At 40.2% G+C, this 21,452-nt stretch overlaps 1 protein-coding gene and 1 non-coding gene across 3 annotated transcripts in view; both read left to right on the top strand.

Annotated features, from left to right (window-relative positions):
• The window catches only part of BBS9 (Bardet-Biedl syndrome 9), a 572,961-nt gene that overhangs the window by 192,050 nt on the left and 359,459 nt on the right, over positions 1 to 21,452 (top strand). The window lies entirely within an intron of this gene.
• Positions 523 to 654, top strand: LOC142457601 (small nucleolar RNA SNORA42/SNORA80 family). The gene has a single exon (XR_012786305.1). It is a non-coding gene; the product is annotated as a small nucleolar RNA SNORA42/SNORA80 family (small nucleolar RNA).

Below are 21,452 nucleotides of genomic sequence, written 5' to 3'. Positions count from 1 at the left end.
TTAAGAACTATCTAGTTGTTATCAGACATCAGCAACTTGCAATATTAAACATTAGAAGGTATCAAGTTTATGTTAACAAGGGAAAGACAACTTCTGAGAGTGAGGATGCACAGTGTGAAGAATGGAATCAGCATTGTACTTGGAGGAGTTGTTGAATCCGAGTGTTTTGCTATGTACATTATCAAGAAACAAAATGAGTAAAAGTTTAAGAAAATGAAAGATATATTCATGAAGATGAATTTGACTTTCTAAGGAATTAAATTCATGGAGTTGCTTTCAGTATTCACAATCAACATACAAGGGAGCTTCAAAATTTCATGAGAAATCTTCATTTTCTTCTTAATTTCAGTTTTTCTTGATCTTTTTGGAGCCCTTTCATATGTTATCTATGCAGCGATACTCTGTGCTTTCTTGCAAAATGTTTTCGTGATGATATATTCATTTTTCTAATAATAAAGCATCTCTCTTTTCCCCCCATAGAAGTTGTAGTTGGAAATAATCTAATTAGAATATGTTTACTTTGCATGGGTTTGAGTTTATGGCAGGCCAGCCCCTGTGGGGCCCTCATAGTGTCCCATGCCAGAGAAAATGTAACCCCCAACCATTGTCTTCCTTCCTTGCCTTCAGGCACTGCAGCAAGTTAGTTGTACAGTGGAAAGAAGGTGAAGAAAAAGAAAAGAGCGTGTTTGCTAGGAGAGAATTGACTTGTTGGCAGTGGTCATAGAAGGAGACCAATATGATCTCTTCGTCAGCACCTTTTTTATTTAGCTAGTCCCATCTGAGTGGACTTATTGAAGATTTGAAATAGGCTTTTAGATCACAGATGTACTGAGACATTCATCTTAGAGATTTCTGTCCTTAAAATAATTAGTATTGGAATTTGAACTTAAATTATGTTGGATCTAAAATAGGGTCCAGAGGGTAGAAACTCAGAAGGATTTTGGTTTATGTAATGCAGGATATTAGAAAAACAGAGTTGAATGGTCACCGATTTTCTTTTGAAGGTAGTTTTAAAATTTTATTTTAGAATTGGATAGTCATTTTAAGTTATGGATCTGTAGAAAATATTAATACCATATACACAGGGGCTTCAAAATATTTGTGGAAAAACTCCATTATTGTTTTATTCCATGTTTGCACACACTTGTTGAATCCTCCTTGTATGTAAGTGCTACATCATTAGATTTTAATTTGAGTAGGTGACATTTGATCATATATTGATAGCATTTATTGATATTCCAAGGGAACTTGATACCCAATTAGTTTAAAGCAATACTTTTATATTCACAACTTACATTATTTGGCATGGTTTCACTTTGAGTTACAGTTGAAGAGTTCTTGGAAGTCAGGGAAGGATCCCTTTCTCTGTTGAGACCTTTGTCATTGAAAGGAGCAAGTTAACCTCCTAGTTAAATTTAGACCCCTGACCCAAACCTGGCAGTGCTCTCAGCTTGCCAGGGAAAACACTCGCAGGGTTCATTACTTTCTGGAGGGATTCTACCTCATTTTTCTCCTCCATTGACTAACCTTTGACTTCGCAGACCTGTAGTTCTTTCCAGCAGAGGTGCGTAAACACTCTTGGTATGTGAAGATTAAAGGACCGTGTCCCTTGCAGGTGCCCTCTAGCAAATTTGTCCTGAATTAATTTGGCACCTCCAATTGTGGTTTGTTTAGGACAGGAAACCAGATAGAATTCAATACTGTATCTTGATACTTAGTGCTGAGTACTTTTGTTAAAAACAACAGAAAAAGAGAGGAAAAAAGAAAGAAAGGGAGAAAGAGAAAGAAAACAAAACACCCTAAGATGACCAAGTGCCAGTAACTAGTTTACTTTTCAAAGGAAAGTTTGTGTCTTGTTGCACCTAGATTTCTTCAAAACTTGCACAATGAAAAAGAAAATTTCAGTGGAAATATAAACCTGCCTCTTAAATAGAAAAGGCCTTTAAAAGAGTCATTGTGGACATAAAAGTAAAAATGTTTTGATTTTATGGGATGTAAAATTGGGGGGAAAAAGTCAGAGTAAAAGAACATACCAATGAAAAGTGTATGATTTCAGGAGATCACCTATAGCGAATCATTAAAAAACCCAGTGGGCACCTGTGTTAGGTTGGGTTAGCATCATATGTGATGGGTCTTTCTGTACCTTACTGATTTTGCGTCCCTTACTGAATAGGCACCAGCTTTTGGGGTGAATCGCTCTGTAAGGAATGTCACTGTATGGAATATATAAAACTGCTGCTATAAAACACATAAAGAATAAAATCTGTTTTCATATAGCTACAGAACAAAAAGTACCATTTCTTTAAGAAATCGTCCTTAGTAGTAGGGCACTTGGCTTATAGATTTTAAGTCCCAGAGGGCATTTTTCTAGTTGCAATAAGGTGACTCTGACATCAGAGTCAGAATAGAGAAACTGAGAAGCAGAGAAGCAAGAAGTAATTGTTCCTTTCCGAGGCACAAACTTTCCCACATTTTTCTAAAATGGAAGCGGCTAAAAAGAGATGCTGCCAATGCAGCTGGGAGCCCTGGGTATACTGTGAGCTAGGCTTGGTACTAATAACCAAAAGGTTGTTGGTTCAAACCCACCAGCTTCTCCGTGGGAGAAAGAAAGATGAGGTTATTTGCTCACATAAAGATTTACACCATTGAAAAGCATCTCTAGGGTGAGCAGGAGTCTGAATCGACTCAATGACAATGAGTTTTGAGCTGATTTCTGGAGACTAGTTAAGTACTTCTATTTAGAAGCAAAAGGAGTTGAAAACGGACCTCTGATACTAGTTGCTATTTGGGCTGGTAAAATAACCACTGCCATCAAGTTGATTCTTACTCATAACTGATTCTGAATCATACAAAAATTCTGAGGCTGTGAAACTTTATGGGCACTGGGGGAGGTTAGCCCCTCACAATATCATGGGCTCAGTAAGTGCAATTATATGGTTAAAATATATATAAGGATTATAATAAAGTCATAGAGAAATGAGAGAGATGGGAGAGAGAGAGTAACAAAGAAGTCAGACACATTTTATGGTAGCATATTCACCTTAGCTCCTCTTGGTGGGATACATGGAGGTGGGAGACGAGAGGGCAGGAGCAAACGAGAGAGTGATTTATTACTAACCAAGGCTTATTTATTTTTGGGGCAGACATGCTCCCTAATTACAGATAAAGACATACATCACAGGAAGGGGTTGTACAATAGGTATAGACATCACAGGAAAGGGATATACAATAGGCTTAAGCATAACAAGAAGGGGATGAGCTAGGGGTGTACACATAATAGGAAGTGGAGGGACTAAAGGTATATATGTGACAAGGGTGGAGCCTAGATTCATGATGGCGGCCTAACCTTGGTCACTCTTGAATGGGCTTGACCTCCCTGGGCTCTCCTTCTGGGAAACAATCTACTACTATCCTTATCAGAAGGGAGTGGGCCCTACTTAGGGTGGGACAGACTATATCCTCTGATTGCGCTAGATGACTGACAACCCTGAGGGAGGATAACCTCTGACCTATTTTTGTTGACCTCCAAGTGTATAGTCATTTACCATGTGTAGCAAGCAGCTAGGTTTGGTATATATTTGGGGGAGACAACTTGGAAGAATTTTTTTGTATCCCACAGGGAATAGACAGCCTCAGTATTCTCTCTAGGAGCAGCTGCTAGGTTTGAACTGCTGACCTTGTAGTTAGCCATCTAACACTTGACAACACAACTACAGCTGGTAAAATAAGTACATACAAAGTCGTGAGTAGATATTTCTCTTTGAAAAATGAGCATAATTTAGGGCAGGAATTTAGAAAAGTTCTTAGCCATAACCAACACCTTGTGGGAATGAGCTCTGATATTTAGAACCAGTCTCAAGGAGTAGGGGGTAGCTAAATAAATTTGCGTTACAAATGGTATAGCATGTGTGAGGAATATACTCCTCAGAATAATTAGCCATAGGAAACCAAAAAGGTTAGCATTTTCCTAAAAGAAAGCTTAGGATGAAAGAGGCTGAAAAGAAGTCAGAATTGCCGAGGAGTACTCAAGGAGTAAGTGCGAACATGCTGTTACGTGGAGATTCAGCAATCAATGTTGCCCCCAAAATGTATAAGAATTTGTTAGGTCTCTCTCTCCGGGACTAGATTTCAGCCTCGGTCCTTGGCTCCGCGCGAGAAAGATTTCACGCCGAAGCCGAGCTCGTGATCCAAATGAATTTAATGAAGCATCAGGTTTTACGCGGCACCCATAGGATTCCTTTGACCATGCGGCCTGGCAGAGACTGCTCCGGGACACGCAAGGATCTCTCCCCTCCCAAGAAGACGACCAGACCTCACAAGCAAGCCAAGCCCCTCTTCCTTCCGGTCCCTGCCTTTTCTAGGGTTCCTGGGGAGCCAGGTCGATCCCATTGGCTGAATTGCAATCACCTGGACCAGGTGGGCTGCTCCAGGTGTAACGCCCCTCCGGGCCCACCGGCGGGAAGATCCAGCTTTGTCCTTTGCTGGCCCTCCTGGGCATGTGTAAGTGGACTTCCCAATTCCCTAGGCTAAGCTGCCTAACAAATTGTTGAATGGAAAACTAATATACTCCGTGAACTTTCACTCCAACCATAATTTTAAAAATTGGGCAGAATTAGAATCAATAAAAATAGCATGTTATAGTGAAAATTTAATTTGTAGTTAGATACCTTACACATAGTTATCAAAGACAACCTCCCAACCCTCTTTATGTAGTCCATAGTTATAGTTCTGCAATTTCATTGGCTCTCAAAAGACACCAAACGACCCCTCAGGCACAGGCAAGGAACTCGAACAGCTGTACTATCAGATATTGTAAACTTGGTTGTGGTGGATACAACCTTGGTATTAAAGTGTTACTTGGTCAGTTCTAGGCTCAAGTATTTCTCACTTGTTCCCCAAGAGAAATTTATTTTCTGGCTTTTAAGATATTGGTGTTTTTTTCTTTCGTACTCTTTATTTTTATCTTTATAATATCATTATTATTTTCTTCTTTCTGTTTCTTTTTTTATTGTTTCGGTTAGGTTTCTTTATGAAGCACAGAAGGATGCATACAGACAATAACTGATGCAATGGTTTATCTGGGACGGCAGAGGGGGTACAAAGAAGGTGGGGGAGTTGGGGAGCAAACAATGAATGCCAGAAGGGGAGGGAGCGCTAGAATTGATTGTGATGATGTATATATGTCTTTTAAAAGTGATTTAACTGTGGAAGTATATGGTAATGTGAACATTATATCAAGAAAAATACTAAAAGAAACAAACGTGACCTATGATTACCGTAGGTGAGGGAGGAAGAACTTTTGCTTAGGGGGCATCAAATTCATTTTAATGGTGGTGAAACAGTTTGGATATCAATAATGGTTGTACAATGTGAAGAGTATCATCAATGGCAGTGAATTGGAGAATGTTTTGTTGTGTATATTTTTTTGCCACAATTAGAAAATCAATTACACTAATAACATTGAGTACAAGGAAGAATATGTTCTTAAATTGATTGTGATAATAATTATACAACTTCTCTTTATATGATTGAACTATTGAATTGTATGATATTAAAGTGCCAGTAATCTGTTAAAAATACAAACAAACCCAACTAATGGCCATCGAGACAGCTCTGACTCACAGTGGCACTATAGAACAGGGTAGACCTGCCCCTATGGATTTCCAACTCTGTAACTTGCTATGGGAGTTAGCTGCCCAACATGTACATTAGCAGGACTCTAATTTTCATTGACTGGAAATGTTATAATAATGTTCTCTTTTTTTAGGTGTGATATATTCAGTTATCTAATTTGTTTGGAAATATAGTCTTAGAATTTGAGAATAAAGAGAAGAATAAAAAGAGATTAAGTCATGAAATAATGAGTTCATTAATGTGGTTTAGGAAGATCAAGAAAAGGCATATTAGTACTGATAGGATATAGTGACTCTGGATTACATGTTTACCAGCTTACCTACTAGCTCCTAGATGTTGGGCAAGGTATTTAATTTCTGCCATCTTCTTCTTCTTCTTAAAAATGGAGTTGATGTTATGATTTACTTCATAGGGCTGTTACGGGGACTAAATAAGTTAATATAATCACTTAGAAGAGTGCCTTGCTTATTAAAAAAACCAAACTCACTGCCATCAAGTCAGTTACTATTCATAGTGATCCTATGGGACAGAGTAGACCTGCCCCTTTGGATTTCTGAGAGTGTAATCCTTTATGGAAGTAGAAAGCCCGCCTTTCTCCCGTGGAGCAGGTGATGGTTTCCAACTGTTGACCTTGAAATTAGCAGCCCAACACATAACCACTGTACCACCAGGGCTTCTGCCTTGCCTAGAGCACTGCATGTATTTAACCAAAATTATTAGTTGTAGTTTTGGTACATTTTTCAGTTTGTTTACATTATAATTATTTTACTTCGGGAGACTAACTATATAGTTAATGAATGAAAGTTCTTGCCAAAATAGAACTGTCTTTGAAGTCTCTATTTTATAAGCTTAGGTTCAATACAGGAAGGCTAGGTAAATGTGCGATGGATTACTTAGTCAGCAACATCATCGGCTACTCTTATGTGCAGAGTTCAGTTTTAGCTTCCCCTGTTTTCTGGATCACATCAAGATCAAATAATTTAAATCAGATTGAGTTGGAAACTGTGTTTCTTACAGGGATTGGATTCAGGAAGGAAGCTAGCTAAGTAAGGTCTCTAAAGTCAAGGACTTGGATTGTAGTCCACATGGAAGCTAGATTGATCTGGTACCTGGTGCAGTACCGAGGAACAAGTTCTACTTTCTTTTCTTACCTGTTGCATCTGTAGCTTGATCAACCTTGAGGGGAAAAAAGTTGGTTCGTGGCCTATAGCAGTCTGCATAGTCTTTCATTGTTGATACTGTGTTTCACGTAGAGAAAATTTGGAAGATGGTTATCTGTTTAGTTCTGCCAAATATATTATTATGCAGCCCCTGCAGGCAGCAGCTGCAGTTGTTTTCCAAAGGGCATGCAACCAATCTAGCTATCATGCACCCAGCTTTCCTATTGCTGGCTATATTTGGCTCTTTTATTCATATTGCATGCATACTAAACAGCCCTTTTAGATACAACATTAAAATTGAAGGATAGGTGCCGTGCTTTGTGGTACCATTATCTTCTCTTTCATCTGTTTTTGGTTTTAACCCTTAACTGAGTATTAATATTCTTTGAGCATTTCTGATCACAAATATACATTCTATTTCTATCTAATATTACTTTTTTGTTGTTGTTCAGGGAAGTTATATAAGTGTGTGATGTACTGAAATGATTTGCTCTGACTTGACCCAATTAGAATTTACTTTAGCCCTGAGCCAGCTGCAATAAGGTTGAGTTAATTTATGCCGCTATTTTTTCCAGTAATATTGAATTGGAGCAGAGCCACTTACTGTGCGAATGCTCTCTTCTAAAACACACAGATGCCTTTTTACATAGACAGAGGAATTATGCACACTAGCTGCATTTTAATCTTGTGGTAGGCCAAGTAGAGTGTTGTAAAAGGCATAATTTGCTTCTTTGACATGGTTTTTGGTATGAAACTTGATCTGTTAAATATTAATCAAAATAGAAAGCTGAAGCAAGATGGATATATTTTCTCTATAATTTATAGTGAAGTAGGAATTTTTTGACATACCTGTGATGTTTAGAATACTCATGATGATGATGATAATGATGATGATGACCGAATAGTAATAATTTGATCCTTACTTTATACCCGCTTCTGGGCTAAGAAGTTCAAATAATTCACATCCACCAGCAATTTTTATGAAATAGGCAATGCTGTAATTTTCATTTTACAGATAAGGAAAAAGAAGCTTAGAGAAAATCTTAATGTCTAGTTTGCAAACTATTTTAAGGTCACACAGTTAATTCTTTTTTGAGCATGGATCTACTTTTAGTTTTTGATTTTAGAGATTAAGCTCTTAGGTTTTTCCTATTTTTATTACTTTTCACGTTTTTTACATGCAGGTGATGTAAATCAGGGTCTCAGCAGCAAATAGATGGCAGACTCAGATGGTATAATTGAGAGACCAAGCCTGGTAATGGATAAGGGATACTCAACAGGTGGTGAAGCATCTTGGAGTAGCAACAGAGGCAGACTATTATCTCTATACCTGAAGGGGCAAGATAAGGTTTGATTGTTGAATCCTAAAGAATGTGGCTGTAGTCACCAGAGAAAGCCACCTGATAGGAGCTTTTGTTGCTTTTGGCTAACTAATACAACCAACCTTGGTCAACTAACCCAGCTTCACCCTCGTCTCTCCCTCCAGTCTTTTGCCAGTGCTACTCAATGGGGCTTTAGAAAAAGGATCCTTAGATGCAGTGCAGATAGGTCAGTTCCTTTCAGGACAGAGCAGATTTGAAACAGATGGAAAGTTTTCAAGGGCAAAAGGAAAGTATCCAGTTCACAGCTGTACTACAGAGAAAGCAGTTTCTCAATGTCAAAGCTTCCAGGAGGCTAATACTTTTACTGCTGATTCTAATTATTTGATGTGTTACTTTTTAATTTTTAAAAAGTGCCTTTTTAATTATAGAGTTCAGAAACAGCATGTAGATTAAGATTATTTTCTTGTGATTGCTACCTAGGATAGTCTTTAGGATTTTGGACAAGTGAACATTAGCAATGCTTCTCCTCATTTTCTTCAATTATTCTTCTTTAAAATACCAATAGCAATACAAGTGATATCCCTGATTCAGGTCATGAGATAATAATGGATTCAGGACAGTTTCTATTCATTGAGTTATATTATCTGTTAAACCTTGTTCTTCACTTATTTATTTATTTTTTTGCCCTTCTATGCCATTAGATTTCTAACATTTTCTCTTTGCTTAAAAGACTTTTTTTTTCTAGTATGAGTCTAGTATGAGGTAATTAAGTTTTTCAGTTTTAGTTTTTCTGTAAAGATTTCTTTGCTATGTTCATTTCAGAAGATATTTTTTGCTGGGTATAGAATTTAAGGTTAACAGTGACTTGCTTTCTGTACTTTGAAAATATCAGTCTATTGATTGATTGTCTGGCTAGATGTTAGCTGTGTCATCCAAACTGTCATGTCATTGAAGGCAAATTGTCATTCAAGGCTGCCTGATTTTCAGCAACTTTACCATGATGAGTTAAGGTATGAATTTATGCACAATATAATTACCATATATACTTGATTATAAGCCAGCCAGAATATCAGCTGAGGCACCAATTTTACCACAAGACTGCATAAAAATGCTGAAAACCTCGGCTTATACATGAGTATATGCAGTACTTTCAATGAGACAAAAAGGTTGGGATACTAATTAATTTGGTGTTTTTTAATATTAAAAGAAAGATAATGAGGATTCATTTTAGATAAGTTAAGTTTCTCTTTGCTGTTATTTTTTTTCTGTTCTTTTTTTTTAAAACATTTTATTAGGGGCTCATACAACTCTTATCACAGTCCATACATATACATACATCAGTTGTATAAAGCACATCCATACATTCCCTGCCCCAATCATTCTCAAAGCATTTGCTCTCCACTTAAGCCCTTTGCATCAGGTCCTCTTTTTTTCCCCCCTCCCTCCCCGCTCCCCCCTCCCTCATGTGCCCTTTGTAATTTATACATCGTTATCTTGTCATATCTTGCTCTATCCAGAGTCTCCCTTCCCCCCCTTCTCTGCCGTACCTCTTCCATGGAGGAGGTCACATGTGGATCCCTGTAATCAGTTCCCCCTTTCCAACCCACTCACCCTACACTCTCCCAGCATTGCCCCTCACACCCTTGGTCCTGAAGGTATCATCCACCCTGGATTCCCTGTGCCTCCAGCCCTCATATGTACCAGTGTACAACCTCTGCCCTATCCAGTCCTGCAAGGTAGAATTCGGATCATGGTAGTTGGGGGGAGGAAGCATACAGGATCTGGGGGAAAGCTGTGCTCTTCGTTGGTACTACCTTGCACCCTGACTGACCCATCTCCTCTCCTAAACCCCTCTATGAGGGGATCTCCAGTGGCCGACACTTGGGCCTTGGGTCTCCACTCTGCACTTCCCCCTTCATTCAATGTGGTATATATATATATATATCTATATATATATATATATATATATATATATACACACACACACACACACACATATTCTCTTTTTTTTTTTTGCATGATGCCTTATACCTGGTCCCTTTGGCACCTTGTGATCACACTTGCTGGTGTGCTTCTTCCATGTGGGCTTTTTTGCTTCTGAGCTAGATGGCCGCTTGTTTATCTTCAAGCCTTTAAGACCCCAGACACTATCTCTTTTGATAGCCGGGCACCATCAGCTTTCTTCACCACATTTGCTTATGCACCCATTTGTCTTCAGCGATCCTATCATGGAGGTGTGCAGCCAATGATATGATGAATTTTTGTTCTTTGATGCCTGCTAACTGATCCCTTTGGGATCACTCGCTCACTCAGGCTGGTGTGTTCTTCCATGTGGGTTTTGTTGCTTCTGAGCTAGATGGTCGCTTGTTTATCTTCAAGCCTTTAAGACCCCAGTCATTATCTCTTTTGATAGCCGGGCACCATCAGCTTTCTTCACCACATTTACTTGTTCACCCACTTTGGCTTCTTTGCTGTTATTTTATATCTGATGTCAGGAAAACAAAGACAGAGAAGGAAAGAGTAGACTTTATTTAAAATCTACATTTCTAGGACAAAAAGAGAAGAAAGCCAGCCAATTGTTAGAGATCTATTTTTTATGATTGGATAATTTAAACTTCCTAACAATCTTTTATGTTTATCACTTGATGATTAACATTTTGAAGAGGTAAATATTTTTACAACAAAATTATATGGATTCAGAAACATTGTATAAATTTCAGAGTCTTGATAATGGTATGCAGTTTATTGTAAAGGGCAAATTATTTTATCCAATGAATGTTACTCTGTAGTGAAGACCATCATGTTAACAAATTATTTGTTCTTACACCAAATACAAATCACTTCGATACACCAAATTCATATTATATGAGGATCAACAGAATGATCCATAGTCAATCTTGTTACTCAGGACAGGAAAGCAAGACGCTTCATGACTTACAGTTGTATAATCACTAAACTCTGTCATAACTGAGTGAAAATGAAGAAATGCTTTTCTTTTGAAAGGAATTTTGAAAAAGTTTGTGTACTAAATCCTGTAGGCCAGATATTTCAACTATTGTATTGATATTGCAGGATAGAATGTATCTGAAGTGTTTTGATTTCTTGAAAGATTATGTTGTGAAAAATTTGTTTTGTAAGAGTAGACATACAAAAAGCATATGCTGTGAAGAAAGCTGATGGTGCCCGGCTATCAAAAGATACAGCATGTGGGGTCTTAAAGGCTTAAAGGTAAACAAGCAGCCGTCTAGCTGAGAAGCAACAAAGCCCACATGGTAGAAGCACACCAGCCTGTGTGATCACGAGGTGTTGATAGGATCAGGTAACAGGCATCAAAGAACGAAAAATCATATCATTGTGAATGAGGGGGAGTGCGGAGTGGAGACCCAAAGCCCATCTGTAGGCAACATACCCTTACAGAAGGGTCACAGGGAGGAGACAAGCCAGTGTAGCAGTGATGAAACATACAGCTTTACTCTAGTTCTTTAATGCTTTCTCCCCCAGTATCATGATCTCAATCCTACCTTACAAATCTGGCTAGACCAGAGGATAGACACTGGTATAGATAAGAAATGGAAACACAGGGAACACAGGACAGATAAATCCCTCAGGACCAATAATGAGAGTAGCAATATCAGGAGGATAAGGGGAAGGTTGGGGGGAAAGGGTGAACGGATCACAATGATCTACATATAACCCCCTCCCAGGGGGATGGACAACAGAATATTGGGTGAAGGGAGACCTCAGACAGTGTAAGACAGGACATAATAATAATAATTTATAAATTATCAAGTATTTGTGAGAGATGGAGGATGGGAGAAGGAAAACAAAAATGAGGAGCTGGTATCAAGGGCTCAAGTAGAAAATGGTTTGAGAATGATGATGGCAACAAATGTAAAAATGTGCTTTACGTAATGGATATATGTAAACATTGTGATAAGAGTTGTACGAGTCCCAATAAAATGACGACTTAAAAAAAAGAACCATATGCTTTTATTACCTAGATTTCAATAAAAGATCACTTTTGCCAATTATTACCACATGTGGGGAAGTTGCTTTCACAGTTAGATTATCTGCAATACCTAAGTAATATTTTTCATATTTTAAACACTGTGTTAGTGAAAATCCTTCTTCAAATTCAGGATCCCTGTGCTTCAAGTTTGATATGCATAATAGAAATGGCACAAAGTAAAATATTTTGGCAAGTCATTGAGAAAACATTGTACGGACTGTCTAGAGCAGCGGTTCACAACCTGTCGGTTGCGACATCTTTGGGGGTCGAATGACCCTTTCACGGGGGTCACCCGATTCATAACAGTAGCAAAATTACAGTGATGAAGTAGCAATGAAAATAATTTTATGGTTGGGGGGGGGTCATCACAACATGAGGAACTGTATGAAAGGGTCGCGGCGTGAGGAAGGTGGAGACCCACTGCCCTGGAGAGTGGAGTGGCTGTATAAGCAAGGACTTTGTTGTGAGGCCAGTTTCTATGAGCATTCTGCCCTAAAACATATTACGTTCAAAGCTTCTGTTTTTAGTCACATAATTAACAAGTGCAAGAACACAGAGCAATCTAGCTGGATGACAAGCAGTTCATTGGTACATGCAATACAGTATAATTTTCAATTTTGAACTTTTGATCTGTAGTTACCCTTAAAGTACCACTTAGCGGTGTACATGCTGTAATAAAATTAGGATTTTTTCACCCTTGCGGTCTGTGTTTATTGGATTTTCAGTGATGGCAAAATTCTGAAGTTCTCTGAACTCAAAGGGAATGTCCAGCCTATGCTACTAGTCGTAGCGGCAGCAGCAGCAACGAGTCACCGTGAAGAAAGGTATATTCTTTTTCTCAGTCCCCAAAGCACATGCTTTTGTGTGCTATTACCATGGATGGCCTGTTAGAGGTCAACCTGACTGATTGAGATTTCCTCATTAGTCATGAAATGCATTAAAAAATGGCTGTTTAATTCATAAGGACAATCTCTGCACTTTTTGTGTATTCATTACTCATGATTCCTCATCTGTAGGGGCTGACAGAAATTGAAAGCATATTTCATTCTTCTGACTTAAATTTCTTGTAAATTTAGACTAGAGTCTATGAGAGTTAGAAAAATTGTTTATTGCCAAATGTACTTACAAGTAAGGACATTCTGTAGGCCTAAGCGGGGGAGCTAGAATGGTCTCCCTGCGGGTTTTTTAAACCGAGACCATTTGATCCTATTCCAGGCTTACTGTATTTTGTCGAACCATTGTCACTTTCTGCTCCAGCTAAGAGTTAGAGCTTGTCCTCTGGGCTGCACCGGGGCCACAGTCCCTCACTGCAGACTACGCAGGAAGCCAGGCGGACAGGAAGGGCAAGGTGTTCGTTGGAGTTGTGCATGTAAGGGGGTCAGTATCATCTTCTGACTGGTAAAAGGTGTGTCGCTAGGATGTTCATGGTTTGGGTTTGGTGGTCTCAGCAGCACGTCTCATCCACTTGACTGTGCCTCATGGAGATAGCATCGGCGCAAAGCACAGTAAGGAAGAGTCCACAGCACTACCTGAGGCGTGTGGAATCTGACTAGGAGGGACTAGAGTTGGAAAAGACAGTTTCTTGCGGAACTGCCTGCTCTCATTCGAAAGAACCCTGGTGGCAACATCCCTTGGTGGCTGACTTCAAGGTTGGCACTGCAAGCCCATGCAGGGGCCCCACGGGAGGAAGCCGTGGCTGTCTGCTTCAGGAAAGATCAAAATCACTGGGCAGTTCTTCTGTGACACATGGGGTTGCCATGAGTCAAAAATCTACTTGACAGGACCGGCTTGATAGCCGAACCGACAACAACTACTTTTCGAGAAGAAGGGAGGGCTTGACTTAAGGCAAAGCTAATCAAAGGAAATTGTGAGATTAAATTTAGATTGGGGTCGATTTGTCAAGATTTCCCTAAGCTGCCAGGCAGGAGTTAAATAGATGAGAAAGCCCGAATGAGTTTCTGAGTTCCTTAATTTAACTGGATAGTACTAAAGACTTATGGCACTATCGGCTAACCTTTGGACTACAAAGGTCAGCAGTTCAAACCCACCAGCCTCTTCAAAGGAGAAAGACAAAACTGATCCTGCAAGGATTTACAAAGCTTCCGAAACCCTATCTAGAGTCTCTGTGAGTTAGGATGCCTTGATGGAGGAGGTCGATTTGGAGGTGTCTTATGAAAAGATTTGGATGTTGAGCACGAACAATGGCCATTATTTAGAGGATGGTTGACGGGTCAGTTGGAATGGTACTGAAGGTCGAAAAGTGTGGAAAAGGAACTAGCTTTATGAAAACGCGTTTGGGTGAATTCGAAGTGATTGAGGAACACAAACAGAACCAAATGCATGTGAAAGTTTCCTTTTTGTTTGTTTTTTTCTGGGAAGATCTGCACACATGTAAATTGATATAATTTATGTGGAAATACTTGGAAGCGATCTGGCCACATGGCATTTCAGGCCATGGGCAAGGTTGGTAGTTGTCAGCTTTGTGGTAACCTTTAAATTATGATCCTCCCTCCCTCCACCCTGCGTGCACCATTTCATGATGAACAGATATTGATGGCAATGATGTGGCAGCAACGATGATGTGGCATTTTGAGGGCCATGTCTGTGGGTGTCAAGTCTGGGATCCCTTTACACTTGTGCCCTGGGGCTAACCTGTCTCCCTTTCCACTTGCAACACCTGTGGGCATCTTTTGTGCTTGAACAAGGGCCCTGGCCTGTACCAGGTTAATAGAAACTGCTCTGTAGCGGCTTGTTCAAGTGGAGTCCAGGGACTCTCTGCCACACCTGACATAGCAGCATGGCCACACGGCCCAGGCATTGTGCTCTTGCCTCGTCAAGCCTTCACCAGACCCTAGAAAACTCCTCTCAGCTGACGTTCCCAGGGATTTACTTCAGCCATTACTTGATTAGCCTCCTCCGTGCTAGGTACGGGGCTAGGTTGTGGAGCCAAGCTTATGAGCAAAGCAGTCATGGACACTGAATTTGTGGAACCGGTGGTCAGGGAACCATACATGATTGCCCAAATGAGTGGAACCTCCCTAGTAATGGAACCTTTATGAGGGAGAGAGTAAATACATCATTGTCCAAGTCAGTGTATCATTCCAACAGGGAAAAGACCACTGAAGAATAGTATCAAGAACATATAGCGGGGGTCTGGCCTAGGTTGTGTAGAGGGAGCACTTGGTGGTACTTCGATTGAAATCGGTAGTCCTAAACTAGACACAGATCCTTTTAAGGGGAGGAGAGGAGGAGCATGCTAGGTGCCAAATAGTTGAAAGAGGGCCAGTGGGCTAAGGACTGAGGGAGGGGACATGCCTAGAGGAGACTTAGCGAACTTTGATGAAAAGGTTTTTTTATTTTTAAATAGGAAATCATAGGAGGCTTCTAATCAATTGAGTGATGTGATCAGACTTGCTCTTAATAGAAAATCCCACTTCTAAAGCACTATCTAATTGGTTAGTCCCTGGCCTAAAGAGAATGCTTAAAGAGAGAATCAAGACCTGCCACATCTGGCCCATTTACATTGGTAGCCTCACTTCTCATTGAAGATGCTGTCCTCATATGCCCACTCTGCTTACTGGGTGATGTGTTGATAAGCTGCATTGGTTTTCCTTCTCAAAATTGTCTGTGTATTAACATTTCAGTGGCTTAAAAATAGTAGCAATTATTTTTTCCCACTGACATTCTTCTATTCAATGGAATGCTAACTTAAATGGTAAGAAACACATTTTTCCCCAGGAGGCATATTAAAAGCTATTTTAATTTTGAAAGAAAAATAATGTGGTCCAGAACCATTTGTATTTTTCCTGAATTGACTTTCATACAGAATAGCTCCCCCTCTACAACATATTGTCTGATTCCATTTATATGAAATGTCTAGAATAAGCAAATTGACAGAGACAGAAAACAGATTAGTGGTTGTCAGGGGCTGAAAGCGGCAGGAGAATGGGGTTAGTGATTGTTATTGTGCACAGAGCTGCTTTGAGGGGTGAGGAACTTCTGAAACTAGAGAGTGGTAGTAGGTGACAACTTGGTGGCTGTATCAATTGTACCGAACCACACACGTCAAAATGGTGAAAAGGATATATTTTATATTTATGTATATTTTCAGTCATTGTTTTTCATTAATGATATAGCCATTCCACACTCTCAAGGATTCATGATTCTATGCCTCCTAGCTGCTTCTTGATCTAAAGTACCGTATATACTTGAATATAATTTGACCTGAGTATAAACTGAGGTACCTAATTATTACCTGGGAAACCAGAAAAATTGATTGACTTGGGTACAAGCCTAGGGTGGAAAATGCAGAAGCTATTGGTGAGTTTCAATAATAAAAACAAATGAAAATAAAATTACTAAAAATTGAGACATCAGTGGGGTAATGTATTTAAATATTTATTTTAAATAAAAAACATAAATAAAAGGACAACAAGTCATTTAACATTAGTAAACCAGCACAGTAAGTGGAAAATAGGTTCAACAAAAACAAGAAGGTATCAACAATAATATCTTAAGAGTACTTACTATTCCCTGTGCTCAATCAGCAACCAAGCTAAAATGTAGAGTTAAAATCCTTCAAAACTGGATTCCTCATCATCATCCGTATCCCAATGCAGAGCTTCAGCTGGTGTGAGGTCATCATAGACGCTGTCCTCACTGAGATCGCCGTCATCACCATCACTGCTGTCATTTTCATACAAAGCTCAGTCTTCACTGCCATCCATAGCATTACTAATACTACATTTCTGGAAGGCATGTGGCGCCATGTCTTCTGGAATGTCTTCCCATGCATCTCGAACCCACTTTGCTATTAACTCTATGTCAGGCTTCATGAGATTTCCTCCTTGTTTTAGTCGGGTTTGACCGGATGACATCCATTCATGCCACATCCTTTGCACATGGTCTTTAAAAGGCTTATTCAAAGATACACGTCATAGGAAGGCTCTGATTGTAGATGTTTTAAAAATCATTTTATTGGGGCTCATACAACTCTTATCACAATCCATACATACATCAATTGTGTAAAGCACACTTATACATTCGTTGCCCTCATCATTCTCAAAGTTCACTTTCTGCTTGGGTTCCTGAAATCAGCTCTTCATTTTCCTTTTTTCCCTTCCCCTCCCTCCCCCTTCCCCCTCCCTCATGAACCCTTAATAATTTATAATTATAATTTATAATTTTATCTTATCTTACACTGCCCACTTTTCTGTTGCCCATTCCCCAGAGAGGAGGTTATATGTAGATCCTTGTGATAGGTTCCCCCTTTCTGCACCCCCCCTCCCACCTTCCCTCCCAGTATCGCCATTCTCACCGCTGGTCCTAAGGCGTTCATCTGTCCCAGATTCCCTGTGTTTCCATTTTCCATCTGTATCGCTGTGCATCCTCTGGTCTAACCAGGTTCGCAAGGTAGAATTGGGATCATGATAGTTGGGGAAGGAAGCGTTTAAGAACTAGAGGAAGGTTGTGATTTCATTGTTGCTACACTGAACCCCGAGTGACTCATTTCCTCCCCACTACCCCTCTGCAAGGGATGTCCAGTTGTCTGCAGATGGGCATTGGGTCCCCATCACGCGCTCCCCTCATTCACGATGATATGATTTCCCCCCACCCCCACCTTTGGTTCTAGCTGGATTTGTAAGGTAGAATTGGGATCATGATAGTGGGAGGGAAGAAACATTCAAGGACTAGAGGAAAATTGTACATTTCCTCATTGCTACACTGCACCCTGATTCACTCATGTCCTCCCTGCAGCTCTTCTGCAAGGGGATGTCCAATTTCTCACAAATGGGCCCTGGGACCCCACTCCACACTTCCCTCATTCACAATGCTATAATTTTTTTTTTTTTTTGTCTTTGATGCCTGATACCTGATCCCTTTGATGCGTTGTGATCTCACAGGCTGGTGTGCTTCTTTCATGTGGGCTTTGTAGTTTCTCAATTAGATGGCCCCTTGTTTATCTTCCAGCCTATAGGACTCCCGATTCTATATATTTTGACAGCCGGACACCATCAGCTTCTAATTTTTTTTAATCAAAATGTTCAGTGATATTAGTGGGACACCATCTACTTTTTCTGGTCTCCTGGCAAGGGAGGCAGTTGTTTATGGTGGCAGTGTCACACATTCCATTTCCTCTTATTTTTGCTTTCGCCTTCTTCCTCTGTTGTGTCAGGTGTCAAAAGAATTTTTTAAAAATCATTTTATTTGGGGCTCATACAACTCTTATCACAATCCATACATACATCATTCTCAAAATATTTGGTCTCCACGTAAGCCCCTGGCATCAGCTCCTCATTTCCCCTCTCCCTCCCTAGTCCCCCCTCCCTCATGAACCCTTGATAATTTATAAAACATTATTTTGTCATGTCTCACACTGTCTGATGTCTCCCTTCACCCACTTTTCTGATGTCCATCCCCAGGAAGGAGGTTATATGTAGATCCCTGTAATCGGTTCCTCTTTCCTACCTCACCTTCCCTCGACCCTCCCAGTATCACCACTCTCACCACTGGTCCTGAAGGGATCATTTGTCCTGGATTCCCTGTGTTTCCAGTTCCTATCTGTACCAGTGTACATCCTCTGGTCTAGCCAGATTTGTAAGGTAGAATTGGGATGATGATAATTCAAGGGGGGGGGGAGCTTTTGGGAACTAAAGGAAAGTTGTATGTTTCAGTTGCTACGCTGCACCGTGACTGGTTTTTCTCCTGCCTGTGACCATTCTGTAAGGGGATGTCCAGTGCCCTACAAATGGGCTTTGGGTCTCCACCCCGCACTACCTCCCTCATTCACTATGATATTGATTTTTTTTGTTCTGATGATGCCTGATACCTGATCCCTTCGACTTCTCGTAATCACACAGGCTGGTGTGCTTCTTCCATGTGGGCTATGTTGCTTCTGAACTAGATGGCCGCTTGTTTACCTTCAAGCCTTTAAGACCCTAGAGGCTGTATCTTTTGATAGCTGGGCTCCATCAGCTTTCTTCACCACATTTGCTTATGCAACCACTTGTCTTCAGAGATTTTGTCGGGAGGGTGAGCATCAAGGAATGCCAGTTTAATAGAACAAATTATTCTTGCATTGAGGGAGTACTTGAGTGGAGGCCCAGTGTCTATTTGCTACCTTACTACTAGACCTATAAATATGTGCACATAGATATATTTCCCCATCCTCATATATAAATATATTTGCTTATGTACATGGCTTTATTTAGACCTCTATAAATGCCCTTTGCCTCCTAGCTTTTTCCTTTATTTCCTTTTGCTTTCTTCTTCTCCCACTATCATGCTCAGCCTTCATTTGGGTTTCAGTAATTCCTCTCAGTTACATTACCCTTGACCATGCCCTACTAGGCCTCCTACACCCTCCTCACCAAGTATTTGGATCACTTGTTGTTCCCTTGTCCCTGGGTTTGTTAACACTATTTCTTTCTCTCCACCTCCCCCTCTCCCATGTTCTCCCCTGAGAACTGACGGCCCCGTTGTTTCCTCCTCCAGAATGTTCATCCAGCCTATCCTATTTAGACAGACCTGCAGAGATAATAACGTGCACAAAAGCAAGACAGAGCAAAACCAAACAACAAAACAAAACAGCAGCAACAACAACAAGAAGTCAATGAAAAAATAAAACAAAACATATCACAACAATAACAAAAAAGAAAAGCTTGTAGTTAGTTCAAATACTGTTTGTTGACCTTTAGGAGTGTTTTCTGGTCAAGTCTGATGGGTGCCAAGCCTTAGCACCAACGTCTAATTTTGGTATTCCCTGTTCCCCTTGCTGTTCTTTTGCATGCTTTTGGTGTTTTGCCTCGGTGTAGCATGATTAGATCGGGCGGAATTCCCACAGTGTCTCCAGTGTTGTTCCTTATAGGGTTAGTGTCACAAGATTTTTAACAATGCCCTTTTCAATGATATTATTTGAATTTGAACTTCGTTTATCGATTATATTACCCACTGCTCTTGAGTTGATTCCAACACATCTTGACCCTCCGTAAGACTTTTGAGATTGTACATTTTCATGGGAACAGATAGTCTCATCTTCCTCCTTCAGAGTGGATGATGGGTTTGAATCTACAGCCGCTGGTTAGCAGCCCAATGCCTACCCATAATTCTACCAGGGCTCCTTATCTATCACTGTGCATAGAATGCCATTTGATTTAGACTGGGATATAGGTATCGAGACCTCTGCAGTCTTTAATGTATTTAACACAGTGCTACTTAAAGAAGCATTCTATTTCAAATGGTGTGCAGTTCCTCAGTGGATGAGAAGGGCATGGTCCATATTGTCAATACCACACAGAAGTTAAGGAGCACTGAGAAAATACATTCTGTCTTCTCCACTGGGATCTTCCAGGGACTTTCCATTGTTTGTGGAGTGAAGTCTGCTTCCCTGGCCTTTATTTATTTATTTATTTTTGCTATCCCATTTCTCTATTTCCTTTTTATTTATTTATTTATTTTTTAATTTTAACAATTTATTAGGGGCTCATACAATTCTTATCACAGTTCATACATATACATACATCAATTGTATAAAGCACATCTGTACAGTCTTTGCCCTAATCATTTTTTTCTCCTCTTTTCTTTTTTTACATTTTATTAGGGACTCATACAACTCTTATCACCATCCATACATATACATACATCAATTGTGTAAAGCACATCCATACATTCCCTGCCCCAATCATTCTCAAGGCATTTGCTCTCCACTTAAACCCCTTGCGTCAGGTCCTTTTTTTTTTTCCTCTCCCTCCCCTTTCCCCCCTCCCTCATGTGCCCTTGGTAATTTATACCTCGTTATTTTGTCATATCTTGCCCTATCCGGAGTCTCCCTTCCCCCCTTCTCTGCTGTCCCTCTCCCACGGAAGAGGTCACATGTGGATCCTTGTAATCAGTTCCCCCTTTCCAACCCACTCACCCTCCACTCTCCCAGCATCGTCCCTCACACCCTTGGTCCTGAAGGTATCATCCACCCTGGATTCCCTGTACCTCCAGCCCTCATATGTACCAGTGTACAGCCTCTGTCCTATCCAGTCCTGCAAGGTAGAATTCGGATCATGGTAGTTGGGGGGAGGAAGCATCCAGGATCTGGGGGAAAGCTGTGTTCTTCATTGGTACTACCTCGCACCCTAATTAACCCATCTCCTCTCCTAAACCCCTCTATGAGGGGATCTCCATTGGTCGACACTTGGGCCTTGGGTCTCCACTCTGCACTTCCCCCTTCATTTAATATGGTATATATATACATATACATATACACATATATACACATACATACACTTATATCGTTGTTTGGTTTTTTTTTGCATGATGCCTTATACCTGGTCCCTT

Source organism: Tenrec ecaudatus, chromosome 9, assembly GCF_050624435.1.
Source record: "Tenrec ecaudatus isolate mTenEca1 chromosome 9, mTenEca1.hap1, whole genome shotgun sequence".
Taxonomy (NCBI): Eukaryota; Metazoa; Chordata; class Mammalia; order Afrosoricida; family Tenrecidae; genus Tenrec; species Tenrec ecaudatus.
Note: the sequence above shows the minus strand (reverse complement) of the source record. Positions and strands in the feature narration are given on the sequence as shown.